At 33.4% G+C, this 9,309-nt stretch overlaps 1 non-coding gene across 1 annotated transcript; it reads left to right on the top strand.

Moving 5' to 3' along the window:
* The first annotated feature begins 1,035 nt into the window (after positions 1–1,035).
* On the top strand, positions 1,036–1,142 carry LOC112534465. The gene has a single exon (XR_003078751.2). It is a non-coding gene; the product is annotated as a small nucleolar RNA R71 (small nucleolar RNA).
* The last annotated feature ends 8,167 nt before the right edge of the window (positions 1,143–9,309 follow it).

The following is a 9,309-nucleotide window of genomic DNA, read 5'->3' as shown; positions in this document are numbered from 1 at the left end:
CTTCAATAAAAGGTAAGTTAATTCGTAGTTGTTTAAACAAGTCAAGAAACTTACCGAATTGTTGATCGATTTTCTCCTGCTTCAACCTAGCAGGATATAGGATCTAGGGTTGGTATTCCCTTAAAGGACTCTTCTTCTTGCCCTCTACCTTCTCTGGCTCCATCACCTTGCTATCTCCATCTTTCCAATCAGAATCTACCTGCACAACATCATCATTATCATGAATAGGAATAGAACTAGATAGTTGCTTAGCTGATCGCAAAGTGATAGCCTTCACGTGCTCTTTCAGGTTGGACTCGGTATTACTGGGCAAAGTCTTTGGCTACCTCTCAGCCAACATCTTAGAAATCTGGCCTATTTGATTCTCCAAGTTCTGAATGAAGGCCTGTTGATTTCTAAGAGTTGCGTCCATCTGCTGGAATCTAGTCTCTAAAGTGGATAAAAACTTCATCATCAGCTCCCCTAAATTAGGCTTTCTCTCTGGAATCTGAGGAGACTGAGGCGGGAGAACATATTATTATGGCTGCTGATGTAGTCGTTGAAACCTTGGTGGCCCCTGGTTGTTGTTGTTCCTCCATCCAAAGTTTGGATGGTTTCTCCATCCCGGATTATAGATGTTGCTGTACGGGTTGTTCTACTGCATAAGCCGACTCCCCATATAGTCTACCTACTCAAGGTTAGATGAAGAAGAAGAAGCAAACATACCTCCCGATGTACAATTACTACTGAAATGTGCACCACCACAAAACTCATAACTTGCTTGAGCTGCTTGGACAGGCAGTTGGAGCTAATCAATCTTCTTAGATAGTAATTCCTCTTGAGTCGCTAAGGTTGCAGTGGCATCCAACTGGTGTACACTCCCTGACGCCCTGTCTTGCTCTTAGTAGTGTGTCACTAGTAATTGTCTCCTCTATCAAGCTTTGGGCTTGCTCTGGTGTCTTGCTACTCAAAGAGCCACCTGCAGCTGCATCTACCATCTGCTTAGTAGCCAAATTCAAACCATTATAAAAAGTTTGTACCTGTAACCAGATTGGTAGTCCATTGTGTGGGCAGCATCGTAGTAAGTCCTTATATGTCTCCCAAGTATCATACATCGACTCATCATCAAACTGCACAAAAGAAGATATGTCATTTCTAAGTTTAGCAGTTTTAGAGGGAGGAAAGTACTTAAACATGAATTTTAGTGCCAAAGAATCCCAAGTGGAGGTAGTGTTTGGAGATAGAGACTGTAGCTACCGCTTTGCTCTATCCCTCAAGGAAAATGGAAATAAGTGGAGACGGATTGCATCATCTGATGTCCTATTAATCTTGAAGGCATCAAAAATCTCCAAGAAACTCGCTATATGCGCGTTAGGATCCTCATCTGGTAAGCCTTCGAACTGAACCGTTTGATGGACCATCTGAATCACATTAGACTTTATTTCAAAATTATTAGCGACGACAGCTGGTCTCGTAATGCATGTTCGCATTCCCTCTAACGATGGTCTCGCAAAATCATACATCGTCCGGTTATTATTGTTATTGTCGTTGGCGTCTGCCATCTTTATTGTAGTGTTTTCCGGTTCACTCTCATTTATGGCTTTCCCAACCTAAATCTCTTCCTCCTCTATGTTCAACTGCTTCCTCAACTGCCTGAGGGATCGCTCTGCTTTTGATAGAGGGTCTACTAGATTAGGATTGGACCTTCTAGTCATACACTGCCTAAAATAATTAATAACCAACAACACAAATGAATAAAAGAATAAAATTAAACAAAACAAATAAAAAAAGTTCACAATATTTCTCAAAACAAGTCCCCAAGAACTACGCCAAAAACTTGATGCTAGCTAAACACAACTAGCAATCTACAAGCAAGTGCACTTATCGAATGTAATCTAACTATGGCAAGTATCAATATCCCACGGGAACTAAGAAACTACTATTACTACACTATTCCTATTATCTAACCGATCAAAAGGTAGTGAAGATTATTAACTAAAAAATTATTAAGAATGCAATTGAAAATTAAATTTTAACAAAGAGGATGAAAGTTGAAAATGACAATGAGATGAATTAACCCAATTGGGGATCACTTTAGCTAGCCGGCTTGCAAATAATAAATTATGAATTAATTGATTGAGAATTGCGATCTGTAGAAATAATAAATTATAAATTGATTGATTGAGAACTACGATGTGTGGATAATTTCTTAAATGAATTGGCCTCTCTCTTGAGTTAACCAATTCCTAACTCTAAGGATCTAAAGTTGGAATCTCTTCCTAACAATTGATTCTAGAATAACATTAATCTCTAAATTACCGCTAATAAGAATGTCTAGTTCTTATTCTAATGGATTATTACACTTATTTCTAAGATGCAAATCACCTAATCACACAAGCAGTTGTCCAAACTCAATTGAGTTTCTCAATTGCAAAGGAGTTTTCAAATTAATTCAATAATGAAGAAGAAACAATAGATTTCATTATACTTGAATGAAAACTACAACCTTAAATCAACAATCCAATCATTTAAGCCCAAAACAAGCCTAGCATGGCTAAAGATCACCCCAAAATAGGTTTAACAAGATTAGTTACACATGTTCATGATTAAACTAATACAAGAATCAAATCCAAAGCAAACAAGAATTGAAAAGAACATGAACACCCTTTTCTTAAATGGTGAAATGCTATCTCCTCTTGAATTACTCTGGATCCAATCTCTATAGCTCAAGATCTCCTTCTTCTTTCCTTTGAATCTTTAATCCAGTCCTCAAGAACAGCTAACCCGGATGATGCTGAAGTGTAATTCGTCTATGTTTTCCTCTTCTTGATCGTCTGGAAGGTTGCTCTCAAAGTCTGTCTTGAATACCCTAAGGTTCTTTTTTTTTCCGCTTTCCCCTCTATCTTCTAATCTCTCTCTCTCTCTTTCCTACTTCTTTTCTTTTAAATTAGGTTTTAGGATTCAACACGCCTATGTTCCAGCTGACTAGGATGGCCTGGATCCATGCCGTGTTGAGCATAAAACTATACATCTAGCCTTCTTTAGCACAGCTTGGATTTGGGCTGTGCCGCTCAGCACAGGCATGCTCCTCGGTCTCGCAAATCGTGTTACAATTTTCTTCTTCTCACCATGGATAAGGCATTCAGCATTCCCTCTGACCCTGACCGTGCTCCTCAGCACGGGCATGTTGGCAGGGCATGTTGAATAGTTTGACGTGCCCGATTCATCTATTTATTTCCGATTTCTCTCTAATTTTGATGATGTACCTAGAAAATCACCTGAGGCACAAAGAAAACTAAAATAGGGTGATTCTAATACAAAAACACATAATTTGCTCTAAAAACAACTTAAAACAAGCATGCAAACATGTGTAATATCAAGGATATCAATTTCGAACCACCATATGAACTTGGTCCTTTTTAGAGGGCTTGTTCCTCATTAATACAGCTTTAATCCTCCATTTGATCAAGAAATAAGAGAAGGATTGATTTGGCTTTTGCTTGGTAGACTCAAGATTCCTAATTGACACTTCCAAAAAAGTATTATAATCATATTACTTGACAAAAGAACTATACAAATCACGCCATTCAGCTTTGGCGGATTTTTACGAACCATGGTACTAGTTTACAGCAAGTCCTTCAAGGGATAGCTTAATAATTTAGGTCTTAATTGGCTGAGTAATTCCCATGATTATTACATACTGTTTTAGATGAACTTTCGGATCAACACTCCTGTTAAACTTGTTCATCTCAGGTATTCTAAACTTCGTAAGTAGCTTGTCTTTGCTTGTCAAAACCAGCTCTTAAAATCATAGGTAGGGTCAAGACCTTTGATTTTCAGCATGCCTTGCGTCTTGTCAAGCCTAGCTCTCAAGCCACTTACAGGTTCATTGGTGGCAAGGGCGGTCTCACTCTTTGCCTCGTCTAGCATAAATTCAACAAAGTCCTAAAATTTCGAGGCACTGCCCTTCTAATTGCATCCTCAGCATTGGCATTAGCAGCAACAGCAGTAGCAGCTACAATGGCAGTAACAATGTCGGTAGCAACTACAATCGGGTCAATAGCAACAAGGAGATTAGCTGGTGCAATAGGAGCAATAGGTGGGGCTTGGTTTGAAGCCATCCCAATTGAAAGTTGTTAGAGCTCTTCCCGAATCACACCCCTCAAATCGGCAATGACAGCATTTTTAAGGATCCCAATGTCTTGTTGGTTGGCTCTTTCATTAGCCATTTCAGATGTAGCTTCAGTAGCTTGGCATCTTAGTCTTTCAAGATGTTCTAATATAGCTTGGATTCTTATAGAAATTGGTACCTTTTCCAGCCTCCCACTATCTTGTATCTTTTGACCCACATGAGAATCTATATGGCTAAAAGATAAGGGCTAGTATGATACATGCGATGTGTGAGATGCATGATGCACATGCAGTGCATAAAGATAGAAAAAGAAAAGGGTTAGCATACACATTAATATACAATTCATCCTTCCAACCTTATTATTCCTGCACATAGTTCGTGGTGAGTCTTTATTCCTCTAAGATTTTAGGTCTAGACTTTCTATCAATAAGGGATAGTAGGCCCGACGCGCATATCATAAACTCTCAAAGCAGATTTAAAAAGAAAACAAGGCAATGTTTCTCAATATAAACATAAGAGCCTGCATATTTTGAGCCTAGGGCCTGCTTCCACATGTTTTAGGCCAATGTTTTAATACATGGGCTTTAGACACTTATAAAGAGAAACATTTCATATAGCAAGCAATAGGATTCCTAAGGGAGATTACTACGGTCATTACCATGAGCTGAGTCTTGGGTAAGGATAAAGACTCCCACAAGTAAAAAGTGATATTCCTTGGCTCATCTCCCCATTCAAGGGTCTATGCAAAAAAGGAAATTCACTCATTACTTATGAGTGATGGTTAGCCAGTGTTGCAATTCTAGGGTACGAGTTGAACTAAAGAAACACTAACCGACGCCATCGGGGCTATAGAGACCAAAGTGCACGATGTGTGATAATGGTGTAGTGATGCAAGAATAATTCATTAAATAATAAAATTAAAGACAAACATACACTACAATCAGCTTTTCTTATCCTTAGCAGAGTCACCACTGTGGGTGGCAGTTTTGGGTGTACACCCAAGTGTCTTTAGCGACTACGGCACTATAAGGCTTTCAACCGAATCGGGAACATGCTAAGTAGTCACTAAGGCTAGCGCGGAGATGGGAGTCCCCACTCGGGTAATCACTGAGACACTTTTACTAATGAGTGGCATTTCTCAAATCCTACAAGGAAGCTTATGCCACAAATCCAAAGATGGATCTAGAAGCCAATGTCCGTATTTGTGTATCTTATTTTTTAATTTTATTGTTATAACAAATTATTCCATATAAACACAAAAATTCATATACAAGCATACCCTATAGCACATATAGTTCACTTAAGTCTATCCCATTTTATTAAAGCCCAGTAATCTAATTTTACTAATTAATTATGTACAAAGCTTTCCTAGTCTAGCCCAATTATAAGTTATATTTTACCAAGCCTTTAATCCTAGATGGACTACTTATTATAATAAGACTCAATTGTGTGAACCTAAATCGCATGCGGCCCAATTAACCTAACTAAAACATAGTGAAGCCTACTAAGTCTATATTGATTTTAGAATTTAAAGCTTAATTACCATTGATTAGCCTAATGGACTATAGTTTTCATGTCGGGTCCAATTTTAGCCTAAAATCTATATGTCCTATTTTAATTAAGTATTTATGTTACAATTATTTGATATAAAATAAATAGAAAATAAAGTAGAGAAAGTAAATCTAGATATTATAATCCAGCCTACAACTAAAAACAATTAAAGGGCTAAAACTAAGTATAGTACATGAATAAACCAAGAAAGACATCAAAAATTCATAAAAATCTAGGGCTGATGTGAGCTAAGCCGATCGGCTCAACATAGAGCCGAATCGGATCGACTCTTGGACTTGTCCAGGCTAGTTTTTACAGTTTCTGTGTGATTCTCATGTCCTAGAGCTAATTTCACAAGCATATAAGGTAAAAGAAATTAATTATAAAATGAAAAAGACAAGATAAAAGATATAAATAACATCATATTAAACTAGAAACCCTAAAAAAGTCATGTAAACCCTAAAAGTCTGAACATACAGTAGACAAGTATGGCAGATTTCATATTTTAATTATATAACACTAGAAAACTAATCTAATGAAAAAACTATGAAGAAAACATAAATCCAATATGTAATCCTAATCGTTGGACTAATTTGATTCAAAATCCAAAGGCAAATATGTTATCAGATTCAAGATCCCATGTGTTCTTATTATCAAATTCAAAATCTAATAAAATCAACAACATATTAATCTATAAGAAATCCTAATCTAATTCATCAAACATAGGAAACAAGAAACAAAAGAAACCCTAATCATGTTTTCATGAGAAAACATAAAAGAAAAGAAAAACTAGTTTATTGGGAGAGGGATGTTGATGATGGATGTAGGGGAACCCTAAGATTGTCATTGTAGTTGATCATTCTACGAGTCTCGAGAGATGATGATGCAGTTAAATCAAAGACATATTGGGAATACAATGTTGTTTAATATATGGAAAGACTTATGTCGTTCACAAAAAGTTTCTAAATCTAGGGTTCTTTCTTAGTGACATTGCTCTCTAGTTACAAAAGAAAGCTTTTGCTTAAATGACGTAGGTTTATAATAGCAGTAACCTCCAATCGATGTCGCCAATCCCCCAACCTTAGGTCATTATTTTTTATTTATAGAGGTAGGTTTTAGGAAACTCTAGAGGAGCAGATAGACTTCAATCTTCTTTCAAACTCTTTTTAAAGAACTGATTTTCTTTTATTAGATAATTACTTGCCAATATCCAATAAATAAATTAAATATTTAATATTTAAATAAATATCATTAAATCTATTAATTATTATTAAATACCTTCAGAAATATTATTTTGGACGTAAAACTACTAAAAAATGGCATCGAACCAAGAAAAAATATGAATCGGCACTGTGTAGAGCCGGTCGAATTTGCACAAAGCTTATTCGACTCTATGATGACCTGATCGGCTCTGATAGAGCCGATTGGCTCTGAAAAGGGAAAAGTTTTCAAAAAGTCTACAATTTAGTCCCTGAACTTGCAAAATTTATCGTTTTGATCCTCAAACTTTATTTTTCTAATAATTAACTCCAAATTGATTTCAAAAATGGTGATTTTAGTTGGATTAATCTCAATCCTAACCTTGGATTCGCCTGTCCTCTATCTTCAGAGACTCGAGAAGGCAGTAACTTTCAACATAGGATTTTTCGTAATTTTCTCAATATCTAGATCCGGAAAATGGATGCTAACAATCGCTACTCTATCACTATTAGGGCTGAGCATGGATCTCGGTGATTCCCGCCCGAACCGAATAACCGTATCGAAAAGTACTAGAACCGAAAAAACTAAAAGTTTTTATAACCGAATTGAACCGATTCGAATTTTTTTACTATTACGGTAGGTCGGTTCTTTAGTAAAACCGTCGTAGAACCGAATTTTTTACATATATTTATAAATAATTATTTATATTATATAAATAATACATATATTAAAAAAAATAGTACATATATTCTATAAAAATTATTTTATATTTATCATTTATATAATTCAAGCAATTGTTATCGGAAATATAAAAAATAATATATATTAAAAATAACTATAATATTATAATATACTTTATACTCTATAAAAAATATAAGTTATATATATTAATATGTCACATAGTATATTGATACTAGTAATCTAGTATACATACTATAACACTAGATTTAAAATTTATTTACTATCTAGAAATTTTTGACAAGTTAATTAAAAAATTACTTAATTTAATAAAAAGTTATATAAATTAGTAAAAATTATAAAAAGATATTATTATATAAATATAATATTATTTACTCTATATTTATTAATAAATTAATTTTTAATTATATAATATTTTTATTTTAAGAATAATAATATTAATTATACTAAAAGTATTAATTTATATAAATATTAAAATTAAGAAATAAATATTTTAAAAATAATTTTTATATTATTATACTAATAAAACTTAAAAGATTAAATATTTAAAAATAATTAATTTATTAACTTTTAAAATATTATAAATTAATATTAAAATATAAAAATATTAAATTATATTTATAAATTTAATTTTTTTGAAAAGGATCAAACAAAACTTGAGAAAAAATTGTCAAAACATCTTTTAACAATATAGAAGTTCTTTAGTTCCTACAACAGCGGAGGTCCTCATTTGATGTCAAGATTGGCTTAGAAGTTCAAATAAACCTATCCGACTACAAGAATCAATAGAGGATATTGAAAGCATAGAGTCAGGTAATATTCCTTTACTTCTTACATATGTTTGTTTATTGTTGATGCTGTTAAGTCTTATTGATGTTATTTTTTACTTTTATTGTAGAAATTATTCAAGATCTTGAGATTGGTGAGTCCCTTATACCAAGATTAAATGTGGAGTGCTAATTTTGAGGGGAGGTAATAACATTCCTTTGCTAATTTTGGACATGTATTTTAGTGCTATATAAAGTTTGTAAATTTATTTATTTTAATGATTGCCATCTGTAAAATATTTTTATGCTAGTAGTAATATATATTTTAATGTTTTGTATTTGAATATTGAATGAATTATTGTATTTGCAAGTGATTGAATTGCGAAACAAGTTGTTCAAGAGTGTGATTGCAATTTTAATTCAGATTTTCGTGCTACTTTTTTTAGGTTGGTAATCATATTTTCTCTAAATGTATTTGATTAAAGATGAGATTAAAGTTGTGTTTTTTAAATTTTTTAGAACCGAAAATAGCACCGAACCAAACTGTATTGAACCGTAAAATTGGTACAATACGGTATTGGATCCTTTTATGTTTGGTACGGTACTGGTACCTTCAATTTTAAAATAACCGAGGTTTGGTATGGTACTAGTGATTTATAAATAACCGAATTGGACCGATCCGTGCTCAGCCCTAATCACTATATTCTTTAATTTTATAAATAATTTTTAAATGTCCATCGCTAAGCCATTGCTATCTATTTCTTTTAAATATATATTTAATGATCGTCACTAATCCGTCACTAAATGCATTTTTTATAAGATTAATTAGCATATAATATTAATATTAATGATAATATAATAAATAAATTAAAAATTAAAATTAAAATTATGAAATTGCAAAATATAAATAATTACATACAAAAATCTATAGTAAAACTAATATACTATAAACAAAAATGTTATAAAGTACAGTATAAACAA

The sequence above is a fragment of the Ricinus communis genome, chromosome 6 (genome assembly GCF_019578655.1).
Source record: "Ricinus communis isolate WT05 ecotype wild-type chromosome 6, ASM1957865v1, whole genome shotgun sequence".
Taxonomy (NCBI): Eukaryota; Viridiplantae; Streptophyta; class Magnoliopsida; order Malpighiales; family Euphorbiaceae; genus Ricinus; species Ricinus communis.
The sequence above is the reverse complement of the archived record's forward strand: the minus strand, read 5'-3'. Positions and strand labels throughout refer to the sequence as shown.